This window comes from Schistocerca nitens, chromosome 8 (genome assembly GCF_023898315.1).
Source record: "Schistocerca nitens isolate TAMUIC-IGC-003100 chromosome 8, iqSchNite1.1, whole genome shotgun sequence".
NCBI lineage: Eukaryota > Metazoa > Arthropoda > Insecta > Orthoptera > Acrididae > Schistocerca > Schistocerca nitens.
This window is the reverse complement of record NC_064621.1, coordinates 249,338,591-249,361,928: the sequence shown is the minus strand read 5'-3', so window position 1 is coordinate 249,361,928 and position 23,338 is coordinate 249,338,591. Positions and strand designations below refer to the sequence as shown.

General features: G+C 44.7%; 1 protein-coding gene and 1 pseudogene across 1 annotated transcript in view; one reads left to right on the top strand and one right to left on the bottom strand.

The window, feature by feature from the left end:
* LOC126199187 (tetraspanin-2A) overlaps positions 1-23,338 on the top strand; it is a 325,622-nt gene that overhangs the window by 98,828 nt on the left and 203,456 nt on the right. The window lies entirely within an intron of this gene.
* LOC126200078 (5S ribosomal RNA) lies at positions 11,217-11,334 on the bottom strand (annotated as a pseudogene).

Genomic DNA, 23,338 nt, shown 5'->3' with positions numbered 1-23,338 from the left:
AATATGCATGTGACCAACATCGAAATGCAATGGAATCAATTTACTGTAATTTACACAGTAATACATACAGGGAAAATGTTTCGACTGCATTGATGGCAGTCCTACCGTCTGCTGTGTTGTTTTGTATCCAGGCAAGCTTTAAACATTGCTGCAGCCGTGTGGAGTTAGCTGAAAACTGACACCTACGTGTGAGCTCGATCGCAGTGTGCTTCAAAGCGGAACACAAAACTGAAAGAAAGCGATGCTGCTCTATAATCAGTGACCAGTAACCGTGCAAAGGACTAACTTGATCCTGATAGTGTAGTTACCAAAAGTTTCACGTCTTCTAGTGCAGTTCACCTACTGCTAATTCACCGGAAGTAATAACTTAACGTTAATAGCTACGGTCTGTTTTCATGAAATAAGAATCGAATCTCTGCGCATAGCTGGCATGTGACAAGAACGTGCGAATGAAATATAATAGGTGTACACTACAATTTATACTTTATATACAGGGTGATCAAAAAGTCAGTATAAATTTGAAAACTGAATAAATCACGGAATAATGTAGATAGAGAGGTACAAATTGACACACATGCTTGGAATGACATGGGGTTTTATTAGAACCGAAAAATACAAGCGTTCAAACAATGTCCGACAGATGGCGCTTCATCTGATCAGAATAGCATAACAAAGTAAGACAAAGCAAAGATGATATTATTTACAGGAAATGCTCAATATGTTCAACATCATTCCTCAACAATAGCTGTAGTCGAGGAATAATGTTGTGAACAGCACTGTGTAAAGCAAGTCCGGAGTTATGGTGAGGCATTGGCGTCCGATGTTGTCTTTCAGCATCCCTAGAGATGTCGGTCGATCGCGATATACTTGGGACTTCAGGTAATCCCAAAGCCAATAATCGCACGGACTGAGGTCTGGGGACCTGAGAGGCCAAGCATGACAAAAGTGGCGGCTGAGCACACGATCATCACCAAACGACGAGCCCAAGAGATCTTTCACGCGTCTAGCAATACTTTTTTTTGTTGCTGTAATAAAATCCCATTTCATTCCAAGGATGTGTGTCAGTTTTCACCTCTCTATCAACATTATTCCGTTGTTTATTAAGTTTTCAAGTTTATACTGACTTTTTGATCACCCTGTACTTTATACTAGAGGCACACAAATTCATCACATCTAACACATTATTTGACCTAAGACAAAGCATTTTGGAACGAGGGAAATCCCTAACCAATATCATGAATATTTTAACTTAGAGTGGGTGTTCAACAACAGAATTTACATGATAAATATTATACAGGTAATAATGCTATAGGGGAACCATCAGACACTGTCGTACACCACATTAAGTAATCCCCTTTTTCTGTGACCTGTTTTCCCACTATATTTAATTTAATGTTGTATTCTGTGTTTAAAGTAAGTATTTACTGTTTGTATTAATAATGAAGTAAAGCTGTCAGGCGTACCGTGGGCGTCAAGAAATAATGGCTGATTCTTTCACACAAGAAAGATCCATATACAGGCCTTGTTTAGGGCCACGGCTAAAAACTGTGTTTATGTATGTTTCTGACAAGGGACTAATAATCAGTGAAAGTATAAAATTACATGTAAAATTTAGATGTAGTTTGAAGCGTATGTTGCGTGATGTCAAAGTGTAGGTAGGTGTGCGTTATGAGCTGCAGACGTTCCTGTCTGCAGGTATCACTTGTCGCCTTTGTGCAAGTAATTGATACTTTACGAACAAAAGTCAGTAGTTTACTAAAACTGCATCAGAAGTACTAAGAAAAGACTCACAACTGGCATCGGGAGTCAGTGTTATAAATGTCGTTTGTCATGTAACGTTGTTCAAATGGTTCAAATGGCTCTGAGCACTATGGGACTTAACTTCTGAGGTCATCAGTCCCCTAGAACTTACAACTACTTAAACCTAACTAACGTAAGGACGTCACACACATCCATGCCCGAGGCAGGATTCGAACCTGCGACCGTAGCTGTAACGTTGTTGTCTCTTTCATTGGTTAGGAATGTAATACCAGCAATTTTTCAGAGTCACTCATGTGACTGAGGACTGTACAACGCATTATTCTACATGTTTGTTTCTGATAGATGGTAACCATTACTTTTCGGTTATCCATCCAAAATTGTATCCGCTCAGTCCAGACTACACACTCCCAATGTGTGTAAAGAGAATTTAGAAAAACCACGTGGATGGCAATAAAAGTATAACTAGAAGTTCATTTAACGAATTACGTGAAACAGAGAGCTGAAGGCCTATTATATTTGCAAAAATACAAGCAGACAATACGGAAAAATTCTGAAAAAAAAATTCCAATAAGTAATCTCTATTCGCTGCCCTTTAACGGTCTCCACGCTCACGCTTTCACTATCGACGTCCCTTTTGTCAACATTTGCATCAGAAAACGGTCCACGTTTCGTTCCAAATTGGCCGCTTTCATTGTCGAATCTTTGGCGACGCCGAAAATGCGCGTCCGACGTCAATCGCCCGACCCCGCGCGCGTGCCGTTTTGCATATTTGCTAAAGCGCCGTGTTCCTCATCCGCGAATTCCTTAAATACGATTTTTCGCCAGCATCCGCGAAAAAAGGCTTAACTGCGAGAATTCTGAATAACTACCTCGGGTCCGGAATAAAGAATCGCATCAATCGGGGAGGACCGCTGACAGAATATGTAATGTTGCCTCCGCATAACCCGAAAGATCAACGAAGAGGGGAAGCGGCCAAGTTTGTATTCAAAGCAGACGCGGGCCTGTGGTGCATCTCGACTTTGGCCAGGGATGTGAGGAAAACCAGCGCCACACGGCACACACACACACACACACACACACACACACACACACACTGTAGAAGTCCCGCCCGGCAAGCACTGGCGAAAGGAAAAAAGTTTCGCCACTGCCAGCTCCTCCCTCGGCTGCATTCATACCGTATTCGTAAAAGACCACAGATGCTCATACCCGAAATGCCTCGTGACTCGCAACGGTAATAGTTGCCCACATTGCGGGTTATGTGTGCCATTTAATTCAAAATTAAGGTCGTGCAAGACAGCACTGTAGAACTATTTTCTGGGTGATACATTTTTCCTATTGACAATCGTAAACATCAATTGTAGGGATTATCTCCTAGAAAACTATTAGAGTCCCAGAATGAGCAGTGGCGCTCTTTACTGGCGCGCCGGTCTCTTGGATGTCCATTATCGATCCTTCAATGTTTCTTATCTTTGCTTGCCTTGTTGTTTTCCGCATTCGCGGGGCGAGTGGCAGTTGACGTTTGCTCGGGCTACCTGCTGAGACGCCGCGAGGTACGAGGTGGGAAGCAACCACGTATATGTGGAGTTGGTTGTACGCGGTCTGCCGGTTCAGGATGGGGGATATGTGTTGGCTACCTGCCTGTCTGCTCTCCTGATTTTGCTCGCCGTGCCTTCGACCACCTAGCTAGCTTCCTGCTTGGTGTATCCTACAGGAGCCATACCGGACGCCCAGCAGAAGCAGCCTTGTGTTTCTTTAAAGAAAAGGAGCAAATGTATAAGACTTTTGGTAACCAATTTGGGTGGCCTCTTAAGTGTGGCCTTCGCGTTTACACTGCCTTTGGGGAGAGCTAATTCTTTTAAAGTTAAATAGTTGGGGTTCCGTGTCTTTTATAATCTTTTGGGGGTTTTATTTGAATTTTCTCTTTGGGATTCCTTTCTTGTGCTTGGTTAAATGTTTACTTGTATAGCGGGAAGTGACTCCTGGTTAAAACTCGGAGAATATGTTTGATGTTACTGCCGCCTCCTGCATTCGTCTTTTCAATTAAGTGTTGTCATCCCTTCGAGCGACCTGGTGTCACTCCTCGTTAATTAATGCTGGTTTATGTGTACTTAATTTTCAATTGGCCATTTGAATTAATATTTTGGAGCGCCGTATAGCACTAAGGCAACCTCACTGTATACCACCTTGTGCCCCGGTATAGTACCTTAATTTTCAGTTGCACGAGTTAGCTCCACTACCAGTTTTACTAATGTGCTCCCCTCAAAATCTTGTCTTGTATAAGTTTGCCCCATGTGCGTCTGGGAACACAGAGATGAGCTTTAGTGTGACTTCAGTGCTAGTCAGTTACTGGAATCTTCATTTTGGCTTGGCTTCCACTGAAGAGTTTGTGTGGAGCGTAGTGTGTTTGATTTGTTATTCATTTAATTACTCTAAGTTTGTTTATTTAATGGGGCTCAAGACATTTAAAGACTGTTGGTATTAACTCCCCTACTTGCTCGGTGTTGCTAATTCGTTCCAGATGGCCTACTACTTATTCAGTGACAAGTCTGTTGATTAGTTGGTTACTGTGAGTACAAATTCATACTATTTATTTGTTGCCGAAATTGTTAAAGTGTCTGTGTCGTGATTCAATCACTAGCTACGTGTTTGAGCTAAACTGATATAAACCTTACATTGCCTCCTTAAAAATTCGTTGCAGCAGAAACCCTTAAGAGAACTAAGTTTTGTTACTGCTTATGTTAACCTTCACTGGGAGCAATATTTCATGTAGTTAAATTTTGTCTTAAAATGTGTATCGCTCTGATGTAATAAACGAGTGATAAAAGAAAAAAGCAAAGGGGCCTGGTCCTTCCTATTGTGTCCGGTTTGTAACACGTATCACAGAATATCAAGTGGCTATTGCTTTTATTTATTTCATTCTGCTTTAGAATGTTTAAATTCCATCTCAGATACTTTTAGTAATTTTGTTATACTTCTCTTAATAATGTTGCAAATTACAAAATACAAATAAATCTAGGTTCTCCGGGAAAATTATTTGTCGCGCTTGACGCTTCGTTGCACTATAGATGGTGTAGAATTGGTACGAGGCAGTCATGTGACGCCTCACCATGGTACGAGGCAGTCATGTGACGCCTCACTATGGTAGTGAATTGGTGAGTCTGTGCCACTCTATTGTGTACAGTAATAAATACAGCAGCATAGGCCGACGTGGAGACGTGACATGCGGACAAGAAAGAGCTATCGTGCGGCAGGTGCCCAAGACCCCACCGTGAGTAAAGTTGACTGATTTGTCGGCATATACATGGTCATATTGAAACAGGTGGTAGTGGGTCCACCAACGATTATACTGACACGAGGAAAGAACGGTAGGAATGCATATTTATTGTGTTATGGGCATACACGTCGTACGCCGCGTAACAACAACGTAACTCGTAGTAATTGCTCAAAGTGAAGACCGCCAGTCTCAATGCATGCATGGCATTGACACATGAAGTTCTGCCGCACTCTTTCCAAGATTCGTTTTGTCTGTTGTACCAAGAGACAGGCAACTTGGATGCTAGCAGACAAATCTTCGACCGTTTCTGTGGAGGTTTTAGACACGAACGTCTCGACGTAACAGCAGAGTAAAATGTCTAGATCCGCGAATGCGCTGGCCATGGGTCAGGACCTCCGCTTCCAGCCCTACCATGAAGCCACGGCCTGGTCAGATGCTCGCGGACATTATCATCGAATTTGGCCAGTGCATCGTCAGCCTGAAACCACAGCCCTAAGCGGACAATAAGGGTACAGTCTCCAAGAAAGTCTCAAAGAAATGTGGCAGCGCATCTCGCACGAACACCAGGCAGCATGGACCAGTCAAACGGATAGGCAGCAAATAAGATCCTATTGGGCGGTCTTCGAAAAAGCCCGCCCGTACGTCGTCAGAGAGCTGTTGATTGTGACCACCAATGTCGGTGTCGTGGATATTCTCCTAACTGCAGACATGGCTGTTGCGGCTGTTGGAAACACCATCACTGGGGAATGAGGCCTCATCGGTGAACAATACAAAATGTACAACGTTCAGTACCCAGCACTGTGGTATATAATCCATTGGCAGACGTGGCTGTAGGTCCCAAAATCCGTTGGTTCCAGTGCTTGAATACGGTCTGTGTGGTAGGGGTGTAACGCCTGTTCCGCCAATGCTCTCCAGACTGTATCCTTCGAAATGTGCATTTCACGCACAAGTTCGGAGGTCGGCTATACGATTCAGCACCATCTCCTCAAAGTATGGTGTTGCGACATGGCCTTGGCGGGAACGTTAACCTACCCTCTGTGGCGTGAACGACCCCATCTCCCGTAAGTTGGTAACCATGGAGATAAACTTCTTCCAATTAGGATGATGCCTGCTGGGAAAGCGTTACTGTACATTCATGCTGCTTTACGGACACTACATCCTGCCGCCCCCCCATCTCCCGTAAGTTGGTAACCATGGAGATAAACTTCTTCCAATTAGGATGATGCCTGCTGGGAAAGCGTTACTGTACATTCATGCTGCTTTACGGACACTACATCCTGCCGCCCCCTACATTAAATGCATGTTTGCCAACTCTTGTGACGAATAGCGTTCCATGGTTGACTACGCGTCGGCCACTGTACACAGTAACACACCTTACCATGGACACATCACAAGCTGTCTGATGCTATGGACAACTGACACCACGAATAGTGACTCCCTGTGTGAACTTGGAATAGTGTAACCCTGCCGGACGACTGTCCAACGAGCCTGCACCACTTGAAACAATGTTACATGTCGTAGGTGCATAGGTTGTAAAAGGATCAAGTCTAACGTGAATTCCTACTGTCAGTGAACGCAGGTCTATGACAACTAAATTCCTAGTGAATACTCTGGAGGGAAATGTGTGCAATGTACAGGTGGAGCCGATTACCTTTAGAAATTCTGTTGCTCGCAGCAGCACATTAAGCATCACGTCTCCAATGGGTCAAACGAAACTGAAATTGGACTGCAGCTGACTGATTGGGTGTAGCACGGTTTGGCGAGACACGATTTTGCCTCTTTCCAAATGATACAAACTGGTTGCTGCATCAGTATCCCAAACACTCAGTGAATGTAGTGAGGCCGGAACTGGGTCAGGGCTGTTTCGGGGCGTTTTTCGTACCATTACACATTCTGTTTACCGTACACACAAACCACGATATTTATTTCCACATTTTCCGTGACCAAGTATAAACTTTCTTCTACATCCTGACACGTGATCGTTACACTTCAGTGAGTGATATTTGATTGCTTTTCTGCTCATTTCTTGAGTATTTCTGAGGACAATACATGGCTTGCTAACTCAGGGGCAGCCATTAAATCATTGTGTTAAGATACGAGAAGGCCCACTGTCATATATTTACTTGTACATTCTGAAGATTATGGCTGTTGGAAGCCAGTGAGAAAATCAGAGACATATTGCTGAGAGCAGACAAATGTGTTACCATCTGGGATACCGGAGGTGAACAGGAACGCTAGAGACCTGCGAATGCAGAGGCTTCGGGATGCTGTCCCAAGGGAGTAGCTTCGCTTCAGAGAATTAACTGGTAACTCCGTCCACCACACATATGTTATTGTAAGGCGTCACAGTAGAAAATACGCACAAAAGAGACGATGCGCTTGATACTGGCCCCTGAGAATTGCAACGTCAGTGGTTATAGTGCTAAAACAGAGGCCTCAGGTGTGATCAAGTGACGCAAAACACTGTTGTTGGTAGCCGTAATAGGAAGCGCAGCGACTATTGTCTTTCAGCTGAACGCTATTACTATCAAATCTGAAGTTTGTTAATGAAATGGCCAGAAACTGCGCATCTATGGAGTAGAAAACTGGAAGAAATCTGAATGTAGTTGGCCGGAAGCACTTCGGAAGTGGACAGTCACTTGTCGGATTGGCCGAACCCTGTAACGTGCCAATGGATTGTTCGGCCGACTACAGGGAAGGAGAAATAGTGCACAGCCACAATCCTTTGAAAACCCAACTTTTTTTAATATAGACAGAGTTCTCAGTCAGATGTTTTGGGCACTAACTGAGTGTCGCCTTTGGTAAGCTACAACAAGACTTGAAGTGCTGCTCTCAAAGTTCACACTTTACAGTGCTGCTATCGACTGCTATTTCTGTCAGATCTAACCCACTGGACTCAAACACGACTTCTGTCATGCGATCACTTGCATCTTTTGCCTTTTCTAATGTTTAGAATTACTCTGATCGCAAATAAATAATGTTAACCGGAGCCCTGCCACGGCTTATGCCTGGAATCTCATCGACTGGAGCAGAACTGCCTCCAGTGATGAGTCCCACTACCAGCTGCGCTCCGATGACCAGTGCTGATGCGTCTTGAGATGCCCCGATCAGTGGTGGGATACCAACCTAACTGTCACTAGTCATGCATCCCAACACCCAGGAGCGATGGTCTGGGGTGCCATTTCCTTCCATAGCAGAACCCCTTTGGTTCTCATCCACTGCACCATTACAACACACGGTACACTGACGTTATTTTATGGCCCGTTTTGTTGCCTTAATGGCACTCTATTCAGGGCTTACATTTCAGCAAGCTAATGCTCACCCGCACATGGCAAGAATTTCTACTGCTTGTCTTCGTGATTGCCAAACCCCCTCTTGGCCAGCCAGATCGCCGGATCCCCAATGGAGGAAGTCTGGAGCGTTGTAGGTAGAGCTCTATAATTGTCTCGGGATTTTGACGATATAACGCTGCAATTGGACAGACTCTGCCAACGGACAACTCTATCAATCAATGCCCAGCCGAATAACAGCATGCACGAGGGCTAGAGCTGGTACAATGCGCTGCAGTTCTGCTCAGCTGGTGGAAGCTCTTTGCCTTGAACGAAACATCAAATTTTTTCTGAAATTTTGGTAATTGTTTTGTCTGTACATGTACATCACATCTATCAATTTCCGTCCCACCTGGGTTATTCCTTCTTGTGAGCCTTTTTTGTTTGTCTTAGAATGTACATAATATTATAATGATGTGTCATTATGATTCATGGTGTACGAGTATTGCAATTGGCTCGTCTTAGACCTCAAATAAGATTAAATGGAGAAAGAAGTAAAGATGGGCACCATAGGAATATTTTAATCTTCACAATAATAATCATGTGTGGCACGGCGGGAATGTCGAGTCGACTAGGTGGCGGTTGCTGAGGTAGTAGGGTGTGGCAGGGGGTAGGGCAGATAGTGTTCCAGAGAGATGTTGCCGTACATGTGAACCAGGATGATTATATGATTAATCCCTTGCAGAGGTTAGCATCTAGTAATTTTTTTAAAGTGGATTTTTATTTGCCGTATTTTTTACATTTGATACGATATCTCCTCACTGCTGCCTTCACTCAGCACAATAAAAAATGTGATTATCGGAGTAAAACAAGTACAAATGATTTATTATGTCTGACGTACTAGGACACGTATTGAAACTATGAAATAGTGCGTTGATAATGGCTAGGCACAAGCTGAAATCTAGATTTGCTTTAATATGGACTGACGATAAATAGTTTAGACAAGAAGAGAATAGAAGCTTTCGAAATGTGGCGCTACAGATGAAGCTGAAGATAAGATGGGTAGATCACATAACTAATGAGGAGGTACTGAATAGAATTTGTGAGAAGAGAAATTTGTGGCACAACTTGACTAGAAGAAGGGATTGGTTGGTAGGACATACTCGGAGGCATCAAGGGATTACCAATTTAGTATTGGAGAGCAGCATGGAGGGTAAAAATCGTAGAGGGAGACCAACCGATGAATACACTAAGCAGATTCAGAAGGATGTAAGTTGCAGTAGGTACTGCGAGATGGAGAAGCTTGCACAGCATAGAGTAGCATGGAGACCTGCATCAAACCAGTCTGTGGACTGAAAACCACAACAACAACAACAACAACAACAACAAGGACTGAAAGGAAAGGACGACTGATTGCTGTTCTCCATGACTACTGAAAGTCATATCAGTCGTTGAGTTCATTTCATATTCCTAATGGAAGGTAATTTGTTGAAACATACACTGAAGATTACAGACGAAACATAAAGGGCTTTAGGCGTATAGGTAGACATATTGTGATCATTGGTACCTCCGTGTGTTAGTTTATTTTTCTTTCCACAAACACATTACATAATTTACTACCTTACGTTTTCTGCACTGTCATAACTCCACTAATAACCTAAATATAGCACATTTCTCTACTATAGTTATTTATTCCACATATCACTTTATCAAGGGCGTAACCAGAGTGGAAATGATGGGGCATGCAGCGATGGAGAATAGTGACGAGACGGCTCACCCCATAAAGAGCTGGTCACATATTGATGCTGCGGTGGTGACACACCCAGACTGACAACGACTGAATAACTAATCTCGGCTCTTAATAAGGAGGAGACACTACCGGTTTTATAACTATTCCCTTCAAATTTTTCCACTGAGCAGGTCTTCCACCACATGGCTCTGGATACTAACTCAGTGTGGATTACCTGAAAGGAACCATCCCCGACTCCTACCTTCTGCAAACCAAGGATGAGCACCTTCCACAGTCGTCAAGACATGGAGGTGCCTTGTGATGCATACCCGTGGCACCAGGCTATCGGGACTCATCATTTCCCTTCACCTGACGGCTCAAATTGGCGTCGTTTTTACCGCGTCAACACTGTAGAGGCAGCTTTCCCGTCCTCCTTTCCAACATTACTGTTAATTTAATTAACTGCTTTGTCGATGTCGTAATTTATGGGAAGAAGGTAAAAGTTGGTGATAATTTAGTGAGTTTACTAGCAGTTGTGGTAATTTACAGTTATTATGTGTAATTGGCCTGTTAATGATTGGTAGACCAGGATTGGCTACGTTTATTTAGTTATTTGCCATAAATACATGTAACACCTCTTAATCCCTCCAATTCGCAGTACCGTATCAATGTTTATACAGAAAAAACTAAACTCCGCCCGTACGGGCCATCAACGCCCAACGGTACCGAACGGACGCCCATAGGCGCCGCTGGATGCGGGTATGGAGGGGCATGTCGTCAGCACATAGCCCTCCTAGCCCTATGTTACTTTACTAGACCGGTGCCACTACTTCTAAATCAAGTAGCTCATATCAGCTCACACTCCGCTGCAGAGTGAAAATCTCGTTCTGGAAACATCCCCAAGGCTGTGGCTAAGCCATGTCTCCGCAATATCCTTTCTTTCAGGAGTGCTAGTTCTGCAAGGTTCGCAGGAGAGCTTCTGTAAAGTTTGAAAGGTAGGAGACGAGGTACTGGAAGGAAAAAAGCTGTGAGGACGAGGTGCGAGTCGTGCTTGGGTAGCTTAGTAGAGCACTTGCCCGCGAAAGGCATAGGTCCCGAGTTTGAGTCTCGATGTAGCACACAGTTTTAATCTGCCAGGAAGTTTCAGCTCCTCAATTTGTCTCACAAGGGAGTGCTCCCCGTTTGCCAACAACGCTCGGCAGACCGGATGGTAATCCATCCAAGTGCTAGCCCAGTCCGACAGAGCTTAACTTCGGTGATCTGACGGGAACCGGTGTTACCACTGCGGCAAGACCGTTGGTAAGGAGTGGATAAAAATATGGAAACGACAAAAACGTGACACATTACAATCCATAGTACAGTAGAGGAAAACCGTTGATAGTCAAAACAGCTTTCAGTTGTCTCCGAATGGATAAATACAGATCATGATGGGTTTTCAGGGAATCTTATGCTATTCTTCCTGAAAAACAGTGGAAAATTCAGGACTGATGATGGGAGTGGATATAGATCTAGCACCCTTCTCTCTGAAGAGCACAAACGCTCAATAATATTAGATCTAGTGAGTATGGTGACAAGTGAAGATGCGAAAATTTATCGTTGCGAGTAGAGAACCAGTCCTGGATAATGAGAGCTGTCGTCTTGGAACACATAATCATCATTGCCGCACAGTTACTGTACGTGGGATGGACCTGGGCAGCCAAAATGGTCACATAATTCTTAGCAGCAATGTGGCTCTACAGTGCAACCATGAGGTCCATGGAAAACCACGAAACGGCGTCCAAATTATTTCTGAACCACCGCCATATTTAGCTCTTTGCAGCAAGCAGTCCGCATCGTAGGCTCTGAATGGCGTACGTCAGACGTAATCTCGGATAGAAGTTAGAAATATTTGAAATCAAGGTTTGTTCCATCAGATTACTTTCTTCTGTTGCTCCACACTCCAGGTTTTATGACTTCGGCAGCACGTTTTCCTGTTAAGGGCATTTTCATCACTGATGTGTAATTCTGGAATTCCAGCTCGCTCTGCAGTTCTCTGTTTATGGAGCTCCCTCCAAGTTGATTTGGTGCTGACAAGGTTGGCGAGTGTGCCATGCAGTTCTGCAGTGACGTCTGCAGCTATCTTCCTCTCATTTGTTCGCCGCAATGCTCTTCAACGACCCTCTGTCACGATCACGCAACACACATTTTCGTCTGCGTCGTAATTTACCGGATGATACCCTTAGCTTTCCCTGTATGCCACGTAAATCATCGGTGCGGCCGCTGTTGAAACACGAAAACACTTCGGCTACGTCGGTTACGGAAGCGTCCACCATGCGAGCACCAACAATTTGAGCTCCGACATCATGCAGTCACAACCACACAGTACACTGTTCTCACCAAGACGCACAGTTGCAACGTTTTGAGGGCACTGTACAGCTGCCGTTCATGGTCAAATACAACAGCGACACCTCCATGCTTGTCTACCATATGCATATATGTTCAAGCATACTTTTCTGCAATCCCTGTTTTGTGTTACGTATTTTGAAGCAGTTTACGGCTGTAGCCACACACACCCGTTTTGGCAACAAGATATTACATGTGGACACTCTCGTCTTCCAAAATTACAACAACTACGAGGAGCAATTGAAAAGTCCGTGCAAAAATAAAAACTACTTTGGGTAAACCTTTTTTGTTTTTCGACATAGTCTCTTTTTAGACTTTTACCATTCGTCCAACGCTGTTCTAATTTGTTGATCCCTTCCGAATAATAGGAATTGTCCAAGTCCGGAAAATAGCTATTAGTTGCTGCAGTCACCTCCTCTTTTGAATGAAATCTTTGTCCCGCCAGGCATTTCTTCAAATTGGGGAACAAATACTAGTCCGAGGGAGCCAAGTCTGGAGAATAGGGGGGATGTGAAACGAGTTGGACTCCTATTTCCACTAATTTTGCGACCACAACTGATGAGGTGTGTACTGGTGCACTGTCGTGTTGGAAAATGAATTTTTTGCGGTCCAATCGTCGGCATTTTTCTTGCAGCTCGGTTTTCAAGCGGTCCAATAAAGATGAATAATAGGCACTTGTAATAGTTTTACAGTTTTTCAGATAGGATTATCCCTTGCGAATCCCAAATGACATTCGCCATAACCTTTCCGGCCGAGGAACTGGTCTTCGCCTTTTTTGGTGCAGATTCTCCCTTGGTAATCCATTGTTTAGATTGTTGTTTGGTCTCAGGATTATAGTAATGTATACATGTTTCATCCAGAGTGACGAAACGATGCTTAAAGTCCTGCAGATTCTTCCTGAACAGCTGCAAACCACCCTTGCAACACTTCACACTATTCCGTTTTTGGTCAAGCGTGAGCAGTCGCGGAACCCATCTTGAGGATAGTTTTCTCATGTTGAAATGTTTTTGCAAAATAATATGTACCCGTTCATTCGAGATGCCCACAGCACTAGCAATCTCACGCACCTTAGCTCTTCTGTCACCCATCACCATATCATGGCCGGCCGAAATGGCGGAGCGTTTCTGGGCGCTACAGTCTGGAACCGCGCAACCGCTGCGGTCGCAGGTTCGAATCCTGCCTCGGGCATGGGTGTGTGTGTTGTCCTTATGTTATTTAGGTTTAAGTAGTTCTAAGTTCTAGGGGACTGATGACCACAGATGTTAAGTCCCATAGTGCTCAGAGCCATTTGAACCATTTTTGAACCATACCATGAATTTTATCAATGATTTCTGGAGCCGTAACCTCCACAGGGCGTCCAGAATGTTCAGCATCACTTGCGCATATACGGCCACATGAACATTTTGAAACCACTTATAAATTGTGCTAATCGAACGTGCAGAGTCACTGTAATATTTATCAAGCTTGTCTTTAGTCTCCTGAGGAGTTTTGTTTTACATAAAGTAATATTTAATCACTACACGAAATTCTTCTTCGTACATTTTTTGACACTCGCTCGACTTCCTTGATCACACGAATGCCAAACACCACGAAATAGACCAATATGGCTGAAACTTCGTTTGCGTTCTTTCCAAAGATGCTAATAACTAAACATGACCTCGATACTCACTGGTGATGTCATCTCTCGGTCTTTGCACGGACTTTTCAAACGCTCCTCGTATGTTCACATGGCTGTAAGATTACGATTCTGGTTTGGAGAACACTAAGGAGCCCTACGTAAATGCGTTTAAGCAATTTTTGAGAACTTTTCGCTTGTAGCACAGCGGTTTTTTACTACTTAAAAATGAACATAAACAGTCACAAGCGCAAGAGACTTTGGCCAGTTAGTGATCGAAGCGCCTGCTCCGTTCGCAGCCACCATCTACCATCACGGTGTGAGTTCTGAAGAGGGTCTAAAATAAACGGAAACCAGTAACCTCATAAAAAATAGAAATATATTTGGTTGTGGCTTTTCATGTACATTTTAAAATACGTTTACATTCTGAACAGTTTCAATATTCGTGTAACTGCACGGAAAGACGGAACTGTTACTACAAATATTCCAGTTGTAATGATCTATTAAAACCAGTAGATTATATGTAAGAATAATCCCCCACCCTCACCTACCTTGGCCTTACCATTGACCGTCACCTCACCTGGATCCCTCATCTCCGCTCCATCCAATCCAAAGCCCACAACCTTCTCCGACTCCTCAAATTCCTCTCTGGCCGGACTTGGGGGTTGCACCCCTTTACCATCCTCCACACCTACAAATCCTTACTCCGTCCCATCCTCTGTTATGCCAGTCCCGCCTGGATATCTGCCCCCCCCCCCCTCCCAAATTCTGTAAGTCCCTCCACATCTTTGAGTGTCATGCACTCCGCTTCGCCTTCCGTATACGCCTCCCATCCCCCACGCGGATCCTCTATGACCTCATTCCTTTCCCCCATCTGCTCCTATTCCTCGAACATATCCAAATACTCTACACCTCCCGCCACCTTGATCCCCCTCACCCACTGGTTGCTCCTCTCCTCTCCCATCCCGGCCCCCTGCCATGCCTTCACTGTTGTGTACCCCCTCCCTCCATCTCTACACCTTCATCTCCTTTCCGAAGGTGGCTTCCATCAACTCCCCCTCCCGGATGATGCCCTCCCTCCCTCCATCTATCCCTCCTATCAACTCCGATCCTCACTCCCCTCCTTTCCTCTGTCCATTCCCTGGGCTCCGTCTTGCCCCCCACCCATCCTGTTTTCTCCCCGACAAACCTCTCCCTACCTCCCTTCTCTCCCCCACCTTCGCCGAGTCCTTTTATATTCCCCTCCTCTGCCTTCCCCACTCCCTGTTGCGTCTGCTCAGCACCCCCACCACTCTTATGGGTCCTCATCCTCCATTTGCTCTCCCCCCCCCATCCCCTTCGCTTTTCCTCTGCTTCCCTGCCTTTTTTTATCGTCTTTCTAGTGTTGCGAATTGAAACCATGCTGTCACTGGGTGTGAATTTTATGTCTTTTGCGAACAGAAACCAGACTGTCGCCTTGTGTTTTTAATTGTCTGCCTATTGTTTTACCTGTCTGCTTCGTATGTGTTTTATTAGCACCATCATCCCTTTGTTCTATGTTTTAAGTTCCACGATTTTTTCGCCATATTACAATTTAAGTCTCCGGTTTTATCGCCTGTTTTATTATTTATTCTCTTCATCTTTTTAAAACAAAGATTGTAAGCTGAAGAGCGGCATACTACGCTGCACCCAGCCCGCCCCCTTGGGTGGGAATCGAAATTCAATAAAGGAAAAAAAAAATTAAGAATAAGCAAGGTGAGTGGTTTAAGCCAAAGGCAAATAAAGAGGTACATCTTTAGGAAAATGAAACCATATTAGTTTATTTTGTTAGTTTTCCAGTTTTATATAAGGTAGTGAAATTTTAAGCACATAGAAAATAATTCGGCTCTGTTTCTCGTACATGATCTTCTCAGAGCACATGTTATTCTGAAAACCCAGGACGAAAAAACGATGAATCTGCACGTGCTGTTTTCAGTGAGACTCTTTCCCTCGCAACGACAGCGGCTGTGAACACACGTCTGAATAACGGCGCGCAGTGCGTTCCTGCCTCCCAGCTACACGCACCACCGCTTCAGCTTTCACAGACCCGTTGTTAACCTCAGCTGCGACTGCCGCCCACTCGCCGACACACAGACTCACTTGTTGTCTGCAAACACACAAGCAAATCCTTTTGCTTTCATGCCTGTGGCTGCCTTTCACGGCTTTGGACGGGACTTGTGTAATGTAATGACCCGACTACAGAATGTAAACGTCAGTCGATTCATACCTCGCCGGATGCTGTGCGCTGTCAACGCTCCCTGTTCGGCTGACACACCATCTGAATTCACGCCGCTCTCCCCGTGTTACACGGATAACCCACTTCCCATTTCGGTTTTCAACCCACCGCCTCTCTCTCTTTCTCGTCCGCCCACTGTCGCTTCCATCAGACTCTTTCTTCCCCACTTGCTCTCCGTTTTTGCTTCCGCTTCCTCTCGCTGCACCACACCAATGCACCGCGGTACGTATTAAATTAAAATAACGAGAAGGCCTTCGTCGTCCGCAGTCGTGCACCGTGCGAAAAGGGCGCGCGCCGTGTACGGGTTAGTGGTGGGGGAAGGGAGTGGAGCTCGTATTGAGGTCTCGCTGTATCGCGCAGGGGCATTACAGTAGAGGGTTGCGTTGCCACTCGGCTTCGCCACGCAGCACCCAGCTAGCCTTGTTTATTTGCAGAGACTCAAGTGTTTCCGCGAGATAATTTCAGCTTCTAGGCGCGGCTGGAACGCCACCCCTTCCGCCCCTCCCCCTACCACTCTCATCCACCCTCCCCTCCCCTGCCCCACCCACTACCACCCCCACCCTTTAATTCCCGAGACTGGATTTCCCAGGCGAGGCCGAGCGGGCCGCTCTTGCCTCGCGTGAAATTAACGAGCAAATTAGTAAAGAGAAGCAGGACTAATTAGTGGGGGAGGCTGGTCCGGATGGTTTGGGACTGAGGACCGGGACGAGGTGTGGGTGGTGCCTAGCGGTGCTCGCGCGGCCCTTTCACTGCTATTTCTCCGTGGTGCCAGAGAACGCCGCCCTGTTTATCTGCTGCTGAATGTGTATTCTGTATTCTCTTGTGCCCAGTAAAGAACGAAACGATTAATACACTGTCTCTGAAGGTCGACTGTAGTTTTTCATCTGCTGAAACTTTAAAATTCAGCACTTCAACAGGCTACACCATTCGAGATGATCTCTCAAACACCTTAACTGCTCAGTGGCTATACTAGTTTTCTGTAAAAAAAACAACTTATAATCACAACTCTGATTCAGTACATCATCAAAGAGGTTAAAAGAAACAAGTATGCAACCAAAGAAATTTTGCTTTGTCAATGCATTGCATCTCATTAGAGAACTATGGTGTCTGAAACAAGAGCATGTGTCGCCATTTTACGTAAGAGGACTAACAAAACCGCAGACAGAGCTGACATTTTATATATATATATATATATATATATATATATATATATATATATATATATATATATATATATATATTTGTTATTGTAATCACCTCATACAAGGCGGGCTCGCAGTAGCATATTACGCTGCTCTTCAGCCGTGAGTGGTACAATAATATGACATATAGATGGCACAGATAATACAATAAAGACGGCAGGCAAAAAACTGTAGACACGAAAAACAATAAACATGAAGCCAAAAAACTGTAGACACGAAAAACAATAAACATGAAGCCGTTCACGCTGGACGAGAAAAAACACTAACACTTGTTGACACGGCGCACATAACACGGATGACGGCACACGTGAACAGTGGTGGCGTGATGGCGAAAGAACACTAAACACAAAACGAAGGCACACACACGAGACACTGATGGCGATGATCTCTGGCGCGCGAATGTCCACTGAGCGTGTACGAGACCGGGGACCTGCCAAGAGAGGAGGAAGGGGGGCTGGGAGAGGGAGAGGGGAGAGCAGAGATGCCACAGGCAGGGGAGATAGGGAGAAGGGAGGAAGGGGGAGGGGAAGCCTGGGGGAAGAGGGGTGGTGGAAGGGGGATGGGGGGAAAAGGAGAGAGAAGGGAGGGAGGGTGCCTAAAGAAAAGGACACAGGAAGTGGGGGGGGAAGGATCAAAGTTGATAGGAGGGGTAGATGGAGGGGAGGAGGACATCATCAGGGAGGGGGAGCTGGCGGAAGCCACCTTGGGAGAGGGTAAGGAGGGTAGAGAGATGGAGACCAGGTGGGACGTGGGAATACAGGCGGGGGTGGGAGAAGATGGTCGGGACAAGTGGGTGAGGAGGATCGAGTTTACGGGAGGTGTACAGGATCTGTATCCTTTCAAGGAAAAGGAGGAGGTGGGGGAACGGAATGAGGTCGTACAGGATCCGTGTGGGGGAGGGGAGACATTTTATAGAAGAGGACACTTTAAAACCATAGAGATGGTCGTACTGAGAAGCAGGAATGGTGAGAGAGCAACGTAGCAATTCAGTTTTATCTTGTTCTTATGTGGAAGGTGATTATAAAAATAATGAGGTTTTATGATACGAGGGTTGCCCAGAAAGTAACGCACCACAATTTTTTTTTGTCACCTGAAACCAAGGCTACGAATGCTAAACGTTACGTATGTATTATGTGAAGTCTCCTGAGTGAGCGCACCAAGTTCCCGTCGCTTCCAACAGATAGCGCAGCTGCAGGACAGTTTCAAAATGGTGTCTGTGGGTGATGCACTTCAGAAGTAACTTGCTGTTTTTCGAATTTCTCAATGCAAAGAAAGAAACTATGAGAATATTCACAAACGCTTGTGCAAAGCCTATGGAGCATCAGTTGTCGACAGAAGTACGGTTAGTCACTGGGCACGGAGGGTAAGGTCATCAGAAATCAGTTCGGTGGAGCTCCACGATTTGCAGCCGTCACAGATACCATCCACGGCTGTCATATCTGACAGCGAGCTGATGTTGTAATTCGCGAGGACAGACGCATTACGACTCGACAGTTGGCACTGCATCTGCCAGTCAGCAAAGGGAGTGTGGATGCAGTTATCCGCGCTATTGGATATTCAAAAGTGTGCAAGATGGGTTCAAATGGCTCTGAGCACTATGGGACTTAACTGCAGTGGTCATCAGTCCCCTAGAGCTTAGAACTACTTAAACCTAACTAACCTAAGGACTTCACACACATCCATGCCCGAGGCAGGATTCGAACCTGCGACCGTAGCGGTCACGCGGCTCCAGACTGTAGCGCCTAGAACCGCACGGCCACTTCGGCCGGCTGCAAGATGGGTCCCGCAGTCTCACAAAGAAATTTGTCTTCATTTGTTGCAACGTTTTGAAGCTGAGGGGGAGTCTTTCTTGTCCCGTAATGTGACAGTTGATGAATCCTGGGTTCACCACTTTGATCCCTAAACAAAACGACAGTCGATGGAATGGCGCCATTGCCACTCCCCGCGGAAGAAATAATTCAAAGTAACTGCATCCGCCTGTAACGTCAGGATCACCGTGTTCTGGGAGTGTGAAGGTATACTTCTCGTTGGTGTGATGCCAAGAGCCGGTACTATTAGTTCAGAAGTCTGTGTCAACACATTAACAAAACTCAAGACGTGCTTCTGGCGAGTTCACTGCCACAGCAACCCAGGAGATGTTTTGCTGCAATACGATAACGTTCGGCTCCACACAAGTCTGAGAACGGCTCAACACATCGCTAAACAGGATTAGACAGTGTTACCCCATCCACCCTACAGCCATGACCTACCACCCTCGGACTTCCATTCGTTTGGGCCATTAAAGGATACCATTCGTGGAGGTCATATTGAGGACGTTGAGGAGGTGATTCACACAGTCAAGCACCGGGACAAGGACTGGTACCGACAGAGCATACACGCCCTCGTTTCGCACTGGAGGAAGGCCATAGGACGGGATAGATATTACGTGGAAAAACAGGGTGTGTAGATAAAACACCATTCTTTCGTCTGTATAATTCTGATTATGTTCAATAAAGAGTTGTTGAAGAAAAAAGTGCGGTGCATTACTTTCTGGGAAACCCTCGTATTTACTGCACAGGGAACTGCAGTTCCATACGTGGAATTTGTGAAACAAAATACCAGAAATAAATTCAGTGACGTTATACACATTCAGACGAAATAGAACACAGCATCAGTAATTAAAATGAAAGTGAAGATTATTGCGTATCTACAATAACAGTTTATATACTCTGACGCATATGTTGTTCAGCTGGGATGAAATACTAATTTAACTTCGTTCTGTCCATTCAAATCCACCTGTGCTGCATCGGAGATGAAATGCGCTAATCACATAACATTATCAAAAGCGTTCACTTTCCAGTTCTGAGTCTGCATTATTGCTATTGCATTGCTCTGCGTGTGGAATGAATGACCTACTTGTTAGTTATGCCCATGAAATGAGATTACTTAGTCAAATGATTTCCTCAGAAGGCAGACACCGAGATGCAAGCTCTGTTTAACCTGTAATCCTTCATACATCGCCAGAATTTGCATTGAACTAAATCTTCAAACATCGGAACTGAGATGTAAGAAAAACAATGGTTATATGCCTGTAACTTAATATAGTATTTTCTTAATGTCAGTCGTAACAACCCATAATAATTTTCAGTGACAATCATAGTTAAATAGCCGACCGGTGTGGCCGAGCGGTTTTGTCCGCTTCAGTCTGGAACTGTGCGACCACTACGGTGGCAGGTTCGAATACTGCCTCGGGCATGGATGTGTGTGATGTCCTTAGGTTAGTTAGGTTTAAGCAGTTCTAAGTTCTAGGGGACTGATGACCTTTATGTTAAGTCCCATAGTGCTCAGAGCCATAGTTAAATACTCGGCCATAATCGGATAATACTGTCAATTACTAATATACCAAGATGTCCGCCAACAGTAACATATTCTGGCAATTACGTTCTGTATCTCTTCAAAAACTATGACCGTTTTAGTCCCAAATCATTATAGATCTCTTTCTGATAATATAAAAATCTACGAGGCGTAAGCCCTCTCCGTTTTCACAGATCGCAACGCTCCGTTCCAGTAGTGAGTGGTATGTTATCGTTGGTTGCGCGTGTTCTCACATTTTCAACAGGATTCATAGTTTCTTTAAACACGGAATAAAACATGAATTTAAATATATTTGGAAAAAAGGTAAAAAATGGCTATAGCATAAGATCTATTTGTATTTATCACACTAACTGAACACACATTTAAGACGTGGACTGAAAAGTGATATGTGATAATCTGTTGTACGTCTTAATCAAGTATAATATCTAATGAATAATAGGGACGCATGCAAAACAGGAAGTAATGCACACAGAGGCGTTACGAAAAGTGAACTTGTATACTAACAAGGCACAAACGAACTGCGACTATACAGTTCAGTACACAAAAAAGTAGCATAAATTCATTTAATTAAATTGTAATCTATCTGAAATTACTAATAAAAATACTCCTAAACGTTTTTAACAATAAATAAAAGCAGTTCGGAAACATTTAATGGTATTACAACGTAATCAGACTGACCTTCAGCTACGTGGTAATGTGAAATTAAACGACATCTGTTTACGTAATTGCATCGGAATCTTTATGAAATCGATAATCAGAGTTTCTTAGCTACTTCCAACACTTACGCAGCACTCAGAAATCTACACAGAGGAGACGTACCAGAGCCTGACGTTTGACCAAAGCTCACCTGTGCTGACCTGCTGCACTTGTGATCGCCCTCAAACGCCGACGAAGTGGAAGTGAGCGTTGACCGCTGGCGAAGTCCCTAGCTTCTCTCTAGTGGTTCCCACCTCGATTGAATTTTCCGTAACCTTGATATTGACAGTTTCTGCAGACAGAGGCTTGTACAGCTCCGAAAAACTTCTCTGGTCCAAGGCTTGGGTATACAACCGCAGAATCAAGGTTACACTGAACAGTTTCGTTTGAGGGTTGGTGGGAATTCTATACGTCACCAAGAGCAGAGCTGAACAACTATTTATCAGACTTATATTACCAAATTAATGAGGACATGCATTCAGTTCTCCTAAATGTTGCTAAATGCATCTCGAATAAGGAGACATTTTCGGACGTTTGTGGCTCCTAAGGGAGCAAGACATACGAGATTAAAGTTCTCCTAAAGGCTACAGTCCTCAAGTATAAGCTACAACAGAAATACATGCCCATAGTCAAGTGCGTATGTTCGACTACCGTTCCTGAAAAAGGGAACGACTTTTATCTTTTTCTACACGCTTGCAACGCCTTTTTTCCCAGAGTCCTGCGATATACTTCTGTTGTGTCTTTTTATAAACTTTAAGTCGGATCTGAACTACACCGACTAAATTTCGAAGATGATTGTGGGAACCTACCTGAGTATTTTCGTACAAGAGACCCATGACCTCCGTTGGCCTGTTACAGAATTATTGCAATTGTAACATTTATCGTTTAGTTTTGCCATCTCAACTGCTATTGCGTTCCTTAAGCAAATACATACACGGTGAAAAGTATTTAAACCGACCAACTCTGGGAGGTTGTAGGGGACTTCAAAACAAATATTTTTTCCAAATATCATTTTTTCCTATGAGGAGTATTTAAACCGGTGGAGGCCGTATTACGCTCTTCAGTTGTTAGAGGGCGTATTACGCTCTTCAGTTGTAGGCAACTGCTGTCCACCAGTGTAGTAGTGCACTGTCTCCGTTTACTAATGGAGCGATGCACCTGGAGTGAGCACACTGATACGGTTGGTGCGTACTACGGGGCGCACCACTAACAGAGAGCTGCACAGCGGGTTTATCAACAACAATATCCTAATCGCCGTATCCCGCATCATACGACCTTTGCTGTTGTGTACCAACGTCTGCGTGTTACCGGGTCATTTAGCAGATTACCTGGACAGGGACGCCGTCGCACAGTAAGAACGCAATTTGAGGAAGCTGTCTTGCAGCATGTGGAGCGGGATCCTTCAATCAGCACTCGTGCAACTGCACGTAACATGAGGACGAATCAGACGAATGTAAGAACAGTCCTTCGAGAGCAATTGTTACGTCCATTTCACTTACAACGTGTCCAGAACCTGGAACCAGTTGATTATCCACCCAGAGCACAGTTTTCGCAGTGGCACCTGGAACAGTGTAAAATGCATCCTACATTTCCAACGTCTGTGTTGTTTACCAATGAAGCAACGGTCGGGTGTGATGGAGTCTTCAACATGCATAATTCGCATGTTTGGAGTGAGGATAAAACACATGCCACAGTTACTAGCGCTCATCAAGTGCGGTTCTTCGTTAATGTGTGGGTCGGTGTTGTTGGGGACTGTTTAATTGGGCCGTATCTGTTACCTAGGCCATTAAATGGCAGGCACT